The 17,009-nt window shown below is 37.9% G+C and overlaps 1 protein-coding gene across 11 annotated transcripts in view; it reads right to left on the bottom strand.

Moving 5' to 3' along the window:
* Positions 1-17,009, bottom strand: part of ASXL3 (ASXL transcriptional regulator 3) — a 302,427-nt gene that overhangs the window by 203,653 nt on the left and 81,765 nt on the right. For 2 of the 11 annotated variants that reach the window (XM_069099877.1, XM_069099879.1), the window contains exon 3: positions 3,874-3,932. The exons of the other annotated variants lie outside the window; for them this stretch is intronic. The gene's annotated coding sequence lies outside the window, so the exon portion shown is untranslated. The remainder of the gene's footprint in view (positions 1-3,873; positions 3,933-17,009) is intronic. 11 annotated transcript variants of the gene reach the window in all.

Below are 17,009 nucleotides of genomic sequence, written 5' to 3'. Positions count from 1 at the left end.
AAAAAGTAAAAAACACTAGCATCTATCTCACTGGGTTGCTGTGAGGATCAAAAGAGATAATATCTATAAAGGGCTTAGCACAATGCCTAGCAGATAGCAGGTAGTTAGTCAATGCTTGTTCTCTTTCCTTCTTCCTTCCCCAGATTCCCTGGGTTCCACCCAATATTTGCTTTAATTCACTTCTGGAGTCTTTTAATGTAAATGTATTCACAATTTCAAAGAAAAGGGGAAAAAAGTAATTAACATCACAGTTTGGAGGACCAGAAAATCCATTCATGTTTTGCAGATAAGAGTGGAGGAAAAAAGAGATCTGGGGAAATACATCTTCTGGATAAAAGCAAATGAGCACAGTCTTTTATGAAAAATAATTCATTCCATACTCTAAGGGAATATCCTCTTCTATAAGGTATAAGGGGGGGACAGGGGGAGAAAACCTAATCATTTTACATTCGAATATTAAGAACTATGGCTATTAAGCCTACAATGTTCTATTTTTGCTTTTCTAAAAGACTCCAATGTTAACAAATGGAATACTCCAGACTACAAAAAACTCAGATTTTGTGTTCAAGTGACAGCTCTAGACAGAATTTTGAGGTTATCTGTTTCCAGAGTTGACGAAGTTATTCAGTCAGAATATGTAATGTTCTAAGATGTTACTTATACATATTATATTATTCATATTGGGCTGATATATATTACTATAATTTGCACTTCAAAAACTAAATCTTTAATACAACTCTAATAATTTGTATGTGCAATCCTGTAAATATAAAGTAAAAAAAAATAGATCTTTTTCCTCTTAAGATCATGTCATGAGACATATAAAGTCAAGTAAACAGTCAGCTCAATCATCACATATAAATGATGTGAACACGTGCTGACTGAGCTCTGATTTTGTTTTCTGGTGACACTGATTCCTATATCAGGGGTGGGGAACCTTTGACTTTGAGGCCACATATGGCCCTGTAGGTCCTCACATTTGGCCTTCTGACTAAATCCAAACTTCACAGAACAAATCCCCTTAATAAAAGAATTGGTGCTGTAAAAGTTGGACTCAATCAAAAGGTTGCTCTCAAGACCAAATGTGACTTCAAGGCCGCAGGTTCCATATCCTGTCCTATATTCTACTTTTCACTTTCCTGATATTTCTCTATCATTATTTTATCTTCCAACATTTTCACATAAGGTAAACAGAAGTAATGGTACATCTATTTTATTGAACTCTGGGATCCAAAGTGACTGAGTAGCTGGTCCAGTGTTATAAGCAAAGTGGAAGACAGAACCAGAACCCAAATCTCCTAATACCTCATCTAATCTTTCTTCAATTAAGTATAGCTATGAATGTTGTCTCTGCTTCAGAAATACTATACAAATGACTAGGGCTATTTATTTCTTTAATACTCAAAAATATTATGGTGATAAATCAAGGTACAATAAAGGACCTGATTTTAACAAGGAGAGAAGTAGGTACAATCATCCCTTCTACATTGTGACTTTCCCCATTGTGTTTTCTATATATCATGAGTTGGCCTAAGAAATTAAATGAGACGATTTGGGGGGAGTTTTGGGGGCATTTTGCAGAAGTCGCAGACAACACACAAAGGCTAGCAGACTGCACAGAAAAAGTTCAGGAAGCCAGAAATGCATAAAATATTTGTGTAGCATTGTAAAATATCAATATATTTTACCTTTTAATACCATAGTAAATCAGACTTCTTCTCTAGCATGAAAGGAGGGCCAAAACATTTTATACAGATTTTGCAGACCACAGGAGTACCACCTCCATAACCCCACAATGTGGAAGGGATAACTGTAATGCTCTATATAGGGTGTCACAAAAAGTTTACTACAGTTTAAAGCATTAAAAAAAAAATGAAAAGGGAGGCAGTGTAATGCTGAGGAAAGAGCATGAGGATCAGAAGACTTGAGTATAAATTCAGCTATTACTTAACTTCCCGAGAAACCCTGAGCAAGTCACTTACCCCCCTCCCCCCCAGCTTCAGTTTCCTCCCCTGTAAAGTGTCATCATATCCCAGAAGACAAACTAGAAGAGAGCTCAGAGAGAGGTCATTTAGTCCAATACCTCATTTTAAAGATGAGGAAACCGAAGTTCAAGGAAGCTAAGTGACTTGCCCAACATAACACTGGTAATAAATATCAGAAGCAGAATTTGAACTCAGGTCCTCTTGCCCAGAGCCAGGTCTCTTTCCACTAGATTAGATAGATGATCATTAAGATCTCTTCAAACTCAAAATGCTCCAATTGTATATGTATAAAAAAATGAAATTCAGTTAAGGACAAGAGACTAGCTATGTAAACTGTGAATCAGTCACAGAACTGAGGGAGGTTCTAAGAACTCTCGAGTTTGCTTAGTTTCAACTTTATTTCACAAGTAAGTGAATGGCTGTCCATATCATCTTTGACTTATTTGCTAGTGATTACATATTTTAAGACAACAGCTAGAAAGAAACAGAGAAGACATGCAAAACAAGAAAGACTAATTTAGCACACATACACTTGTTTTTTCATGCTATCAGCATTGTTTCCTTCTGTAACATCTCCCTGTTGGACTGTTCAAGCTGCTCAATTTCTTATCACATTTTGATTATATTTGCATATTTAATTGCAATCTATTCCACTTCCTAAATAGAGCAGAAGGCAAAATTTTAAAATGAAACAAAATACTATGATCACAGTGTGTATGAAGAAATTGAGAACACAGCAACAGTCCATTAGGGAAATCTAACTAAAAGAAAAATAATGAAAAGTGCTGCAAATGCCCCTATTGCAAAGCTTGTCATGCATATCAAGGCCTCCTTGCTTCACATATCTATAATAAATCTCCAAAGAAGAAGTAGACTATGACCATTCTCATTACATTTGATAACATCCCCTCCACATACCCCTCTCCCTCCCCCTGACACACACTCAAGTGGGTATAATTATATATTCTCTACCAAGAATTGGTTCCCTCCCACTCTGTAGTCTCTTTCTCATCAGACAGATGCTATAATGTAGGCAAATCAGATACACTTCTGTAATACTTCTGATTCTTCTTGTATGGCAAATATTCTACTGGGAGCAAGGAGCCAATAAGGTCTGTCATGAGTCTCATATGGCCCAGCTAGTTTTAGTACAGTTTTCACAAAAGGTACCTCTAATTTCCACCAGCTGTTTGATAAAAGTGTGCCACTAATCACAAAGGGAAACAGGTGAAAGAATATGGATGTATCACTAGAAGTCTATTCTCCGGTACAGGAAAAAAGTTTTCAAAGTTCTAATAAAAGTGAGTTCAATAGTTATCATCTTCATATACTGACAGAAAGAATTATTTATAAATACATATGCACATATACATGAATATAAATGTGGGTTTGCATGTGCATGTATATATTTACATATAACATATGTATATGCATATATGAACTGTGTACACACATCCTCTTCTACTTAACGACACTGTTCAAGATAAGATTTTCACAGATTTCAATCTTGCCATTCATAAACTCTCAATTCTCCAACCTATAAATTATTCCCAAGTTCTATTTTTTAGTGAACCTAAATGACTGAGAGACCATCCCAAATTTTATATTACATTCTACTGTAATGAGCCTGATCAGAATTCCCTTTGATTTGCTGGGGAAAACTATTTCTGATAAAGTTTCTCCAGAGCATAGCTCAAGGTTATAAGATGGCACAGACAACAGGTCCCAGTGTGTTCTTTCTTCCTACCAAAGGAGCTACCAAGTCAACTGAGGGGAATTTAATTAGCCACAACCACAGAGGCAGAATTTTCTAATAAAGCAGCAGATCATGTCTTAAGAGGGCAAGGGAGTTGAATGAATGGATGGGTTTCATATTTTATATCCTTACCTGCTTCAAGATGATCAAAGTGCTTCACAGACATTGTTTCATTATTCCTCATAGCATCCCTGTGAGATAGGAAGGGGGAAGGTACTATTATCCCCATTTTGCAGGGCCAATGTATAGGATATATGAAAATTTAAAGTTGTATGTGCTCACTAAATGATTTTGTGTCCATTATGTTCAAAGTAAAGGGAACATATCCAAAATGCTATAACCAGTGTTTTCATACTGCACAGCAAATCAGCACTGGTGGCATACTAGAATACACTATTTTGAATAATATCCAAATTGTATTTCTTGGTTACCTCATCATGTGTTTCCCCACCATACATCAAGAAAGGGATTTTTTGGTTGTACCTTTCCTATGAATCTGGTTCAGTAGTAACAATGAAGATAAGTCCAGACTCAGAGCTGGTTCACGGTGGTCGAAAAAAACAAGAAAGTTCAAGGTAGTAATGAAGTAATAAAATAATCTCTATCTAGATCAGAAGTCTCCATATAATTTACTGATCATATGGGAAAGGAAAGAGCTGAGGATAATGCCAAAGTTGTGAAATCTGAGTGACCAGAAGGATGATGGTATTTCTAACAAAAATAGCAAAGTTAGGAAGGGGAGAAGTTGGGAGCTTGCAGTACAGTAAGAAGGAGCAGAATGAAGGAATTGTTTGAAAGTTAGATGTAACTGTGCTGCAGACAAGCCCCATGATTGCCTATCACAGGAGTATGAGACGCAACCCATCTTCCCACCTTCAAAATAGCTGATCAAATACCCCTTAGAGTTATGTATGGAGACCCAAATCAGAGACCATGGCCAAGGTGAGCAATAAGACTCTTCACCAACTACAGCTCTCTGTTTTTCTCTCCCCAAAACATGGGAAAAGAGGCAACTAGGAATATGGCAAATAGAACTGGCCTGCAATTCAATAGACCTCCACTTTATTCCTGGCTCCATCAGTATTGCAAAGTGATCATAGACAAGATCCTTTATTTTTCTAAGTCTCAATTTCTCCATATGTAAAATGAAGGGGTTGTTCCAGCCAATCTCGCTACCTGAACAGAAGGCGGAATGTCAAGCTCCCTCACATTCATTCCAGCAAAAACCTGAAATTTACACTAGACCAAGTAATGATCAAGAAATTCAATAAGAAACTTGTGTGATACAACATCCACCACTCCAAAACTGTACAATATTCATCTAGAAGTCTACAGCCAATAAGAGAGCTCCACCACAAAAAGGCAATTTCAGAAAAATAAAACAAGCTTATAGCATCTAAAACCAATAGACAGAGCTTGCATAGCACAAAAACACAATTCTAGAAAAATAAAGCAAGCTTATAGCATCCAAAACCAACAGATATAGTTTGCAAGAAAGTTCCCCTGAGAAAGCCCCTAGATGTTAGTTAACCCAAAGGGCCCCCTGTAGAAGCCAGAGAAAGCAGTAAGAACCAGTGTAAGTGAGGCAGCCCCCAAAAGGAATGCCTCAGACCTGGAAATCTCAGGACTCTAAGGTCCCTAGTATCCTGTCCTGAGGCACCAGAAAGGGCCCTAAAGAATCAATACTCAAAGAATCAAGGGAGCTAACCCTTGGAGGAGGAGGTCAGCACAGAAATCCAGGTTATTCAGGGAAAGACCAAGCAAGGCTGATGATCCCATCCAAAACTGTCTCAGGAGGCAGAACCTTGGCCTGGCACAAATCCCAAATTCAGGAACTAAAGTTGAAAAAAGAAAGAGGAGATCAAAAAATATATTGAACCAATATAAAAAAGTAGAAACTTAAAAGAAAAATGGACTGTCCACAAGGACTACATGAATACCTAGAAGGAATCTGTTGCTTGTTCCCCCTTTTCTGAAATGGAGTAAGGAGAGTTCAATATACATAGAGTTTGGTATAGAAATAAGAATGAATAATCACAAGCAAAACAAAGTTATTGATGGCAAAAGGAAAATTAAAAGAAGAGCAAAAAACCAGAATCTAAAGGGATGCCCATCAATTTGGATATGGCTTGCTGCACAAATTGTGATATATATGGATGTAATGGAGTCCCATTGAATGGTAATGAAAGGACCCAAGAGAATTCTGGGTAGTATGTACTAGGACAGAGTGAATTAAGAAAAATCATAAAAAAATATATACAAGAAAACAACATTGTAAAGAAAAACAACTTTGAAAAGACTCATCATTAGAATGACTAACCATGTCTCCAGAGGACCCAAAATAAAACACTTTACCCTTCTCCCAGAAAGCTAATGGACAGAAAGAAACATTTTGGGACCACAATCACTGTGTACATTCATTTCACTTGACTATGTTTACCTGTAACACTGTCTTTTTTAAAAATTTCCTTTTGGTGTTTTTTTATTTGGAAAGATTTAAGGGGGGGGACATTTAGCAATGTTGAGGCAAAAAAAAAGGGATAGGTTACTAAAATTTTTTTTAAAACATGCAGAAGAGAACAGGAAGAAGTTCAAGAAGAAGCATAGATAAGCTGAAGAGTTTTGAAAGTAACATGCGGAATTTGTTGGGGTTTTTTAAAGGTAAATGTGGCATGAGGTAAAGATTCACATTTTGTCTATCCTCTTTTTGAGTTTCACTGTGTACATGGAAATTTCCTGTTGTGTGTGTTTAAGTTCAAAAAAAATTTTTTTTATTTTAATCAAATTAAAATGGTCTCCAATGCCCCTTACTGAGTTAACTTTTTAGTATTTCTTCTCTATTTTTTGTATTTTTACTTCATCTTCCTTTGCATTATTCCTTATTCTTGTCATTCCTCCCTCCACATCTCTCCCTCCTTTAGCCCTAATAGTTATCATCTGCATTCTGACAACCTGAATCCAGAAAGCTGGATGTTGACTACAGTTATGCCACATAAAAACATTTATCTTAAAGCCAGAAAATGAGAAAGACTATAGGGTAAATGAAAGAATCATTCTAAACTTCCTTTCCTCTTTTAAATTTAATTGACTAGCTAAAGAGGCAGTCCATGAAAATGAAGGCAACATTTCTACAGCATGGTAGACAGAGTAACGGTTTGATAAATGCTTGTTCACTGATTGATCATTGCTGTAGGTAGTCAGCACCTACACCATCCCCACAGATGCCTTCCAACTATAAACATATAGGTAGAAATTTAAAATGGAGTAAAAATGTAATTTTCTATAAGATCTTAAAATAGCTATTTAGACACATCCATTTAACTTATATTATAAAATGTATGACTCTGCACTATTAAGAAGTGAGTTTAGAGTAAATGTTGATTCTCCCTACTCAAATTCATCCTTCATAATGCTGCCAAATTTATCTTCCTAAAATGCCACTTGGATCATATCACATTTCCATAATCAAAAAAGTTTAAATATTAATTCCTCATTATCTACTGAATAAATTTAATCTGGCCCCTACTTCCTTTTAAGACTTCTCTCTTACTACTTTCCTCTATGAATCCTCTCTTCCACTGAAAATTATCTACTTGCACTTTCTCAGAAATACACCATACATTTGTCTTTCACTTGTACTCATGCCACTAACTCAGGCTAGAATGCTCTATAATAATTCCATCTCCACATACTAAAATCCTATCATCTTTCAAACTGTTTTTCAAGTGCTATTTCTCATGTGAAGCCTTTCCTGACCATATCAACCAAAAGTGATGTCCCAGATCTCTACAATATTACATGTGTTTAGTTTATACTGGTACCAATCCTACAGGACATAGACTTTAAAAAAATTTCTTATGCTATGCTTGTAGTTGAAACAAACATATGATATAAATGACAGTATATAGTTAGGTGGATGCGGACCTGGCTGAATTGATAGTTCTGAAAGAGAAGTCTCATGTCAACATGGAGAAAAATCTCCAGAGAGGAATATCCCAAGGATCTATCCTTGGCCCTGAAATAAACATTTTTATCAATGACTTGAATGAAACCATAAATAGTATGCCTATCAAGTTTGAAGATAACATGAAGCTTAGTAGGACAGGTAAAGATTTTGACAGACTAAAAGAGTGAGCCAAATCTAATACATTAAAGGGGATTTTATTGATGTGAGCACTTCATCAAAAGAAACTGAAGTCTATTTCTTAGTTGATGAACTTCAAGAGTTATCAAAGCCCAAAAATTTATCATCCTGCGGCCAACTTGGTGGTAGGCCCCTGAAGAGCAAGGCCTGAACCTGGACAGTGGTCAAAAGCCATTTCTGGACCTATACATGAAATCTTTGCAGTTCCATATCAATTATTAGAACTTGTACTCTGCTAGTAAAGAGGTTGGGAAATCAGGGTTCTTAACATTATGTAGATACATCAGAGAAAGACTTTATTAGAGGCTATATGTTGGTCATAAAAAAAAAGTTTCTGAATAGCCAGATTCCTAAAAAATGTACCTCTGTTTCTCCTTCATCAAAGTAAAGCATGAAAATGCTTTCTCTGCCATTGAACTCTGTTTAAAATGTATTTTGGGGGTGGCCAGGTAGCACAGCGAGTAAGAGCACCGGCTCCAGTGTCGGGATGACCTGGGGATCAAATCCGGTCTCAGATACTTAGCACCACACCCAGAAATAACTGACCATGTAACCTTGAGCAAGTTACTTAACCCCAATTGCTTTTTAAAAAAATAAAATAAAATGTATTTTGTAAATTAAAAGAGTAGGCATGGATATATTTTATTTTCATCTATCTATCAGCCTGGACTTTGGTCTCAATGCATGATATATAAATCACAAGCCTCTTCTTGCAAATTTGCATCTAAGCAGAGTCACTTGCAAAGAAAAATTCATAAATTAGCCTTTGTTGTGAAAACCATAGACTTTAGTAAGTCAACAAACATGTATTAATAACCAATACTATACTAGGCACCCCGAGAGGAGACCAAAGTGAGACCATTTCTTGTTTTCGAGATGTTTATAATCTAAGTTGGAAGCCACATGAGTAATAAAAGACAGCACACATTTAAGGAATTTGGGCTATACTTTGAGAATATCAGGTTAAATGTTGAACTCATTTCAGTTCAAACCACTGAAGAAAGGAAAGCATAATCAGGATATAAAAAAGGTTCATTTTTCCTGGCAAACTATTATTTGAAATAGGTCTATTACAAATTACCATAAGGAAATGCTACAAATAACTCTAGAGATCATGGCAAAGAGAAAATATGCTGTAACTTTTAAGGAATATGAGAGGACTTGGTGAAAAGGGATCTATCTGTCCTTAAAAACATGATGGGGACATCATGTGTGTGTGGGGGGGGGAGTGAAAACTTCTCAGAACTTCCCTCCCCCTTCTCCCACTCCCACTATATTAATCAGCAGCAAGCCCTTTCAGGAGGCTTTCTGATTCCCCACCTCTTCGGGCCCCTCCCTTTCCCTTGCTGTCAATCAGCCTCCTTGGAGGGCTCCTCTGTTATTTACCATCAAGGAAGATTTTCTCCCCAAGACTTGAGCCCATCCCCCCAACCAATGGAAGAAGGGACTCTATTAGGGTATAAATTCTTGTTCTGCCTTTTGTAAAGTGCCTCTTCCTCATGATCGGTCATGGGAAGGACTGCCCTCTTCACCCAGGGAAGAGAATAAATTCCTGTTCCTATCCTAAAAGATCTCCATGTTCTTGATTAAATTTTGGATGAGATTTTTCATCACACACGTGGAAGAGGGAACACTCTTATTCTACGTAGCTGTGGAAGCCTGAATTCAGAGGGGCAATGGGTAATATTATGTAAAAGAAAGTATACTGGACTTGAAAGTAAGAAAGGTCTGGGTTTCATTGGTACCTCTGACATTACAAAACCACAGTGAATAAAGTCACTAACCTATTCATTTATTTGTGCATTTATTTGCTTTAAGATTATGACTCCATGGCTTACCTAAGGTAGAAGTGGATCCCACTTCATTTCTGACTTAGGTGGATTCTGCCCTTTCTTTCCTTAGGCAATCAGATAAAGACCCTTCCCATCTGTTTCCTGGGGGTTCACTATATTAGTACTGATGTATTATTATATGCACTGGATAAACTGTAGTCCTGCAGCTCAAAATTCCCAAACTCAAATAATCCACCAGTCTCAGCTTCCTCAGCAGCAGGGATTACAGGTATATGTTGCCACCATGTCTGGTCTAGTGGTAATGGAATTTAAAGATCCCCTTGTATTGGCTTGGTTTTCGGGGTTAAATGTTAAAATCCAGAGTTTGTGAAACCCCCTTGTGGGATGTACTTGTTGATGTAAAGAGAGGAGGCTGAACTGGGAGGAGCTGGTGCCTTGGATTTAGAGTGGCCCAAGCAGAGAAAAGCTTGAAGACCTTCTGAGAGCCAGCATCTGGAGGCTGCTGCTACTACTGCTAGAGAGACAGAGAAATGAGAACAGAGGACTGCACTGGGAAGAAGCACGATTGTGGTGCTGGTATTTTTTCTGTCTGTTTTGATGTTACTTTGCCAGATTCATCTGCTGGTAAAGGGCAGTGCTGTTGTTGCAGAGGTCCTGTAACCTTGCTGTTGGTTCAGAAGCCCGAAAGGAGGATTTTCTTGTTGTATGTTTACAGAAAACCTGAAGGAGGATCTTGCTGATGTTTTCAGGGGTCCTGAGACTGTTCTGCAGGCAGAGAATGAATTGAGGAGTACACTGGAAGTGTATGTTGTTGCTTGGTTAAGCTTTGTCTCTCCAGGAACAGAGATTGCTGAGAACTTAGCGTGGGTCAAAATGACGAAAAGACCTTTCCTTGGGTATTAAATGGTAACCTTGTGGTGGCTTAGGGGTAGATGGCCTTTGTGCTCTCCACTTCCCCTTTGAGAGGGTGCTTGGTGGTGATGGATGGTATTGTAATTCAGTTGTGATCCAGGGGTGGAAAACTTCTGACTTTTGTACCTTGTGACTGACCAAATGAATGTACTTTGTTTATGACTGGAAACTAATCTCCAGTTGAATAGGGAGGAGAAGAATTTGTGATTGACTAAATGAATGTACTTCCCAGGGATGAAGTAATTGAGAACTTACTAAATGACTGAGTTACCCTGTATTTTGACCTTGATTTTCTGTGAATGTTTTGCCTTAATCGATCACTGAATACATGGAGTTTGTTATGCTCGTAATCCCAACCTGCTTGTGCTTGTCGTTACACCTGGCCACTTAATCTCTTTAAGTATGTTTCATCACCTTTAAAATCAAGACAACACCTGCAGTACCAACCTAACAAGGTTGACTATAAAAACTGAATGAGAAAAATGTTAAGATATGTTAAGGTAATATATGTTGTGAACTTTAAAGTACTGAGATAAATGAGTTTTAACTATCATAACTGTTGCTGAACCTGAACCAGTGTAATAACAATGGAATTTGAAGATCCCCTCATATTGCAGGTAAACAGGTACTTAGCATGTAGTTTCAAGTTAATTATATCAAGCCTCTGTTAAGAAACAGAAGGTATTGGGGTGGTTAGGTGGTGCAGTAAATAGAGCACCAGCCCTGGAGTAAGGATGACACGAGTTCAAATCTGACATCAGACACTTGACACACTTATTAGTTGTGTGACTTTGGGCAAGTCACTTAACCCCCACTGCCCTCCAAAAAAAGGGGGGAAAAAAGCAAAAAATAAATAAATAAATAAACAGAAGGTATGAACCCTATTGCTTATGTAACAGGAAGGACCTAATCATATACATAAGGAAAACACAAGCTGGGAGAGTCAGAATTTCTCTCAGCAATCATCATGGAGGCAGAGCAGCTATTGCTGGAGACAGAGAAAGAACTTTATGGAGCAAGCTACATGGAGATTGGATAATGTGATTTTGATTTTGAAAACAGAGCTTTTGCTGAGAAAGAGACTTTTGTTTCTTCTGGGAACTTTTGCTGAGAACTTCTGAGGGCCAGCCAGAACTGCCAGAGGAAGTATGACTGAGGTTGGTACTTTGTCTGCCTGTGGCTTTGTTAAGTTTTGTCTTCCCAGGAACAGAAATGGTGAAGGACTTGAGGTGGACTGGGCACTGTGAGCTTCAATATGGAATAGGAACTGCATGGAAAGCTGGACAAGGAACTGGGAGCTATCTGCTTTTGAATCCAGGTAACAGTTTGGTGGATTCAGGTAGGAGCTGGGACCATGGAAGCAGAACCGTGGAAGCTGAGAGCCTGCCTCGAGCCAAGATGAAAAGACCTCTCCTTGGATATTTAATACTGACTAATGAAATTGTAACTTACTTGTGACCTAGGGGTGGATGGCCTTTGTACTTTCCACTACCCCTTCAGAGGGTACTGAGCAGTGACTAATCAAATCGTAATTTAATTTCACCCCATGGGTTTAAATTTTGATTACATCAAGGACTTTGTGATTGACTAAATGAATGTACTTTGCTTAAAACTATGTGACCACTTTGGTGAAAACTATGTGGCCATTTTAGTGATAAGTTGTGAAGTTACAACATTCTGAATGCTGTACTTTGATTTCTGTGAATGTTTTGCTCTGATCTATTACTGAATAAATAGAGTTCACTATACTATATAATCAAAACTGTGAAAGCTGTTCACAGCAGCAGTCCTCAAGAAAGCTGCTCGTGCTTGGCTTTACAAACAGTTGGTAAAAGTTATAGGAAGGTACTAAATTTCAAGTAAAAATAAGAGAGAATTTTCTAATAATTGCAGTTTGTAATGCCATGCACAAGCAGCTTTCCAGAAGAAAGCTACTGTGAATAGCTTTTAAAGCTCTGGTTACACAGTATAGTGAACACTCTATTCTATAACAAATCAAAGCAAAACATTCACAGAAAATCAAGGTACAGCATTTACAATATTACAACTTATCACAGAAAATCACAATATAGTATTCACAACAGCTTATCATTAAAATGGAATTATGGGAATGGGAATTTAAGATCTTCCATGCCCCTATGCCCTTTGATAGGCTTAAATGACTCTAGGAACCTTCCTTGATTTGAAAATATACTCTGCCTTCTAATAGGATGAATGTGGTCACATGGAGCCAATTGGATAATCCTTGATATTCTGTTCTTTCTACAACATCTGAGTTCAAATCCTCATTGCCTCGAGACCACAAAAGCCTGAAACCTGATCTCCCTGATTCCCTTCTCTTGCACCTCTGCAATTCATCTTACAAAGAGCTATTTTCAAAAATCTTCCTAAAACATTACTTATGTAAGTGAGGGCTATTAATAAGAACCTCCAATGAATCTAAGAAGCCTTCCATTGCAACCAATTTAATGAAATTACAGGGCATAGGCCTTTCCTGGAAAGGAGCATCACCCATGGGACTAAACAAGTATCCTATCTAAACTTTGTTTTAGAGATTTTCCTGGCGTGTTACTCCTAGATGGTAGAGCAAAGAAAGAAACTGACCCCTCCTCCTGTGATCAGGCCTCTGATACCCGTTCTATATAAGGATGGGGGGAAGCGGAGTGTTGAAGGGGAAGGGAAGTAGGCTAGGCTCCAAGTGACATTTCCCTGTGCAACATAAAAGTATAATGGTTCTCTATAACTTACTGTATAAAATCCACTAGTTCTATAAATTACCCAATTAACATCAGATTAGTACCATTCATAACTCTGCTCCTATATCAAGCCAATATACTCCTGAACTCTCAAATAACAACAACAAAAAACAAAAACAAAGTCAATGAGCTGGTTTGTACCTCCATATACCGTGAAAGTGGACAATCAGCTTCCCCATCATTCAACTTCAACACTGACCTAGTATCAGGGGCTCCCCACACGACTAGCTACATGTCCCCTCACCAGGCCAGAGGTCCAGGACCTCAGGAATTCTTCAAATCTAATCTTAAAAGGTGGCTAATCAAGCCAAAGATATCTCTTACCACAGCACTCCTTTTATTTTTTAAGAAATTTAAGTGAGGGTTCCACTTATGCTGATACATTCTATTTGTAATCCTTACCTCCTACCCCTTATTGCTGAAATCTTAGAACAGCTGGTGAGGATGAATCTAATCACCAAATGGAACTTACCTAGGGAATGTTCAGCCTTATTAGAATGCAGAATGGTCAAAAACAAAAACTGGCTTTTTAGGCCTGTATAAATTATCACTACCCAAGTGTGTATGTTGATTTAAGATACTCTACAGTTAGCATTTTCAGCATCTCCACTTTACTGCTAAGTAAACTGTAATTGAAAGGGACCAAGGAACTTGCCCAAAGTTACATCACCAGTTAAGTGTTGAAGCTAGTACTCAGATTCTTCCTTACTCGAGGTTCAGCGCTTTTTCTATTATACCACACTGGCTCCTTGTAATGGTAATGGTAATTTGAAGATATTCCCTGCCCCATAACAAGCCTAAGGGAATCTGAAGACCTTCCTTGCTCTGAAAATAAAATCTGCCCCCTAAAAGACTGAATGTAGTCTGTGGTGGGTGGAGTTGGCTGAAGAGTGGAGCAGAGACCACAGGAAGCTGGAAGTCAGAGCCAGAGAGACTGGAGGTGAGGGAGGATGCTCAGGCAAGGAAATATATAGGTTCATAAATACAAGTTGGCTTTTTTCCACCTACTGGGACAGCTAGGCTTGTGTTGGTTTATGGGAAAGCTAAAGGATGATGAGGCTCTCTATGTTGTGGTGCATTAACTTCTATGTATGATTGATTTGGTTTCCTGGTATCTGAATAAATATTTTGCCTGTCTTCTATGTGGAGAGTCTACTATATTTTGTGATAAAGCACCATGTGGGAATATTTATAGTCATGGTCAGTGCTGTAAATATTGCATTGGCACTACATTCTTTTAATAAATAGTGCCATCTGGTCATAAGAATACCTGTTGTGTTCTACATGACCCTATCATGAATAATATCGTTCCAGAACCAACTAAATTACAAGATTATCATTTATTTAGAAGACATCTTAATCTACTCTATTTATCCAACTCAGCATATCCAGATGGTCCACACAATTTTCAAACACTTCCAAACGCCTCCAAAGGGGAGGGGGGGGAAGGGGAGAGAACTAAAATAGAGTTTCTAGAGCACCTAATGTGTCAGCAAATTATAAAGATGGACAGCAGAAGGCATTTGGAAGTGTAAAGTCCTTACCAACAAAAATAAGCAACAGAAATAGACTACGTACTGAGTTGAAAAATAAAGAAATTCAATCCAACATTTATTAAACATTGATTATGAAAGGAGAGTACCTCAGACACTCAAAGAGATATAATACTCAGATAAAACATGGACCTTGCCCTCACAGAACTTACAGTCTAGAAGTAGTGGTGGTAATGGAAAGGAATTAGCAGTAGTAGCCAAAGTAGCTACCAGATTTGCATAAAAGCATTTAAAAAAGAAACCCTTGCCCAAACAATAAACTACATTAAGATTAGAATGAACCAAGTAGAACTCCGTGGCTCAATGAAACAAGAAATATTAAAATAAAGTTAAAAAAAAGAAAAGAAAAAAATTTAAGGTATCTCATAGCAAAAAACAAATGCCTCGGAAAACAGATCAAGGGGGAAAAAAATCTAAGAATCACTGATGAGGTACAGGATCTGGGAACTCCCCTGAACTCTGAATCTTCCCACTTGATGAGGCATTTGCCTGAGGCCATAAGTCTTTCATTATGGCTCTGCCCAGACCTTTGTTACTAGCTTGGCCCTCCCTTATCCAGCTAGCCCCTACCCTAGATCCTCAATTGTTATACCCTTGAACTGGCCTAGCCCACCATTGTCTGTTGTCTCCAGGTAGCCTCTAACAACTTCACTCATTTACTGGAGTCAGACCTCAGTGACTCCTCAAGACCCTCCCCAAATTCATTACTAGAGTCTGACTTCATCTGACTCCTCCTGAAGACCCTCCACAAACTCCTCCTTTAGACAACCTCTAGATTCCTCCCACAACCTGTCTGTATATAAAACCCCATCTTGCCTGCAGGTGTGTGAGAGCACCATAGAATTTTCTAGCACAAACTTGTTCTGTGTTCTATATAAGCCCGCTTGCATAGACATATATATTATATATAAGCCTTACAGATACCAATGCTCCTTAAGAGTCTTCCCAATATGGTGAACTTTTAATAAACTTTGCTTTTCTTTGGCTGAGATAAGACTTGAGTCGAATTCATTCAGCAGGACCCGGGGTGTTGGTATTTTGGGGTCTCAAGCACCCCTAATCCTATACATCATCATTTTATGGTGACCCTCTACATCATTGGACTGTCTAGTGTAACACTATGAAGGAAAAAAAAGCACTGAACATCATATTTCAAGAAATCTTTAAAAATATATATTTAATGGCTAGATCACTTTATAATCAGAGGGCAAAGTGGAAATAGAATGAATCTACTAGTCACCTCCTGAAAGAAACCTTAAAATTAAAAGTCCCAAAATCATAGCCAAAATCCAGAGCTTCTAGGTCACTGGAAAAATACTGAAAGCAGCCAGAACTGAAGAATTCAAATACCAAGAAACCACAGTCAGAATCACACATGACTTAGAAGCAACCACTATAAATGAGCAGAGAACTTAGAATGTGATATTCCAAACAATATAGGTTTGCAGCCAAGAATAACTTATCCACCAAAAGTGAGTATTGTGATTTAAAAAAAGGGTCCTTTAAAGAAATAAGAGGACTTCCAAGCATTCCTGATGAAAAGACCAGAGATGCACAGAAAATCTGAAGTGAAGAGAATCATAAATCGGTAAACATGAATGAATAATAATAAGGGGACTAATTCAAATTCATACATTCAAATATCCCTCTAAACCCAGTCACCATCAAGGGTCATAGACATTACACAGACTGATTAGATAAGGTCTGGGAGTTGTTTCTTTATGTAATGATGATCTTAAAAGAAGAATGGAAAGAAAAAGAAAGAGGAACACATGGTGGAGAGAAGAGGAGGGAAAGGAAGTTTAGGTAAAATCAACCTCACATAATCAAGGTGTACAAGCAGCCATCTATACAAAAAAGAGGAGGGGCTATGGGGAGCAGATGACACTTCAACCTCACTCTCATTAACAGTGGTCCAAGGAAAGAAGAATACACACAAGCAAACATACAGAGATGGTCCACCAAAAAATCTTTTGTGGGGGCAGCTAGGTGATACAGTGAATAGAGTACAGGCCCTGGAGTCAAGATATCAAGTCAAGTTCAAATTCAGCCTCAATACACTTGACACACTTACTAGCCTTATGACTTTGGGCAAGTCACTTAACCCCAA

Source organism: Petaurus breviceps, unplaced genomic scaffold, assembly GCF_028583685.1.
Source record: "Petaurus breviceps papuanus isolate PSGF00001 unplaced genomic scaffold, PetGlider_PUasm1.0 38, whole genome shotgun sequence".
NCBI lineage: Eukaryota > Metazoa > Chordata > Mammalia > Diprotodontia > Petauridae > Petaurus > Petaurus breviceps.
The sequence above is the reverse complement of the archived record's forward strand: the minus strand, read 5'-3'. Positions and strand labels throughout refer to the sequence as shown.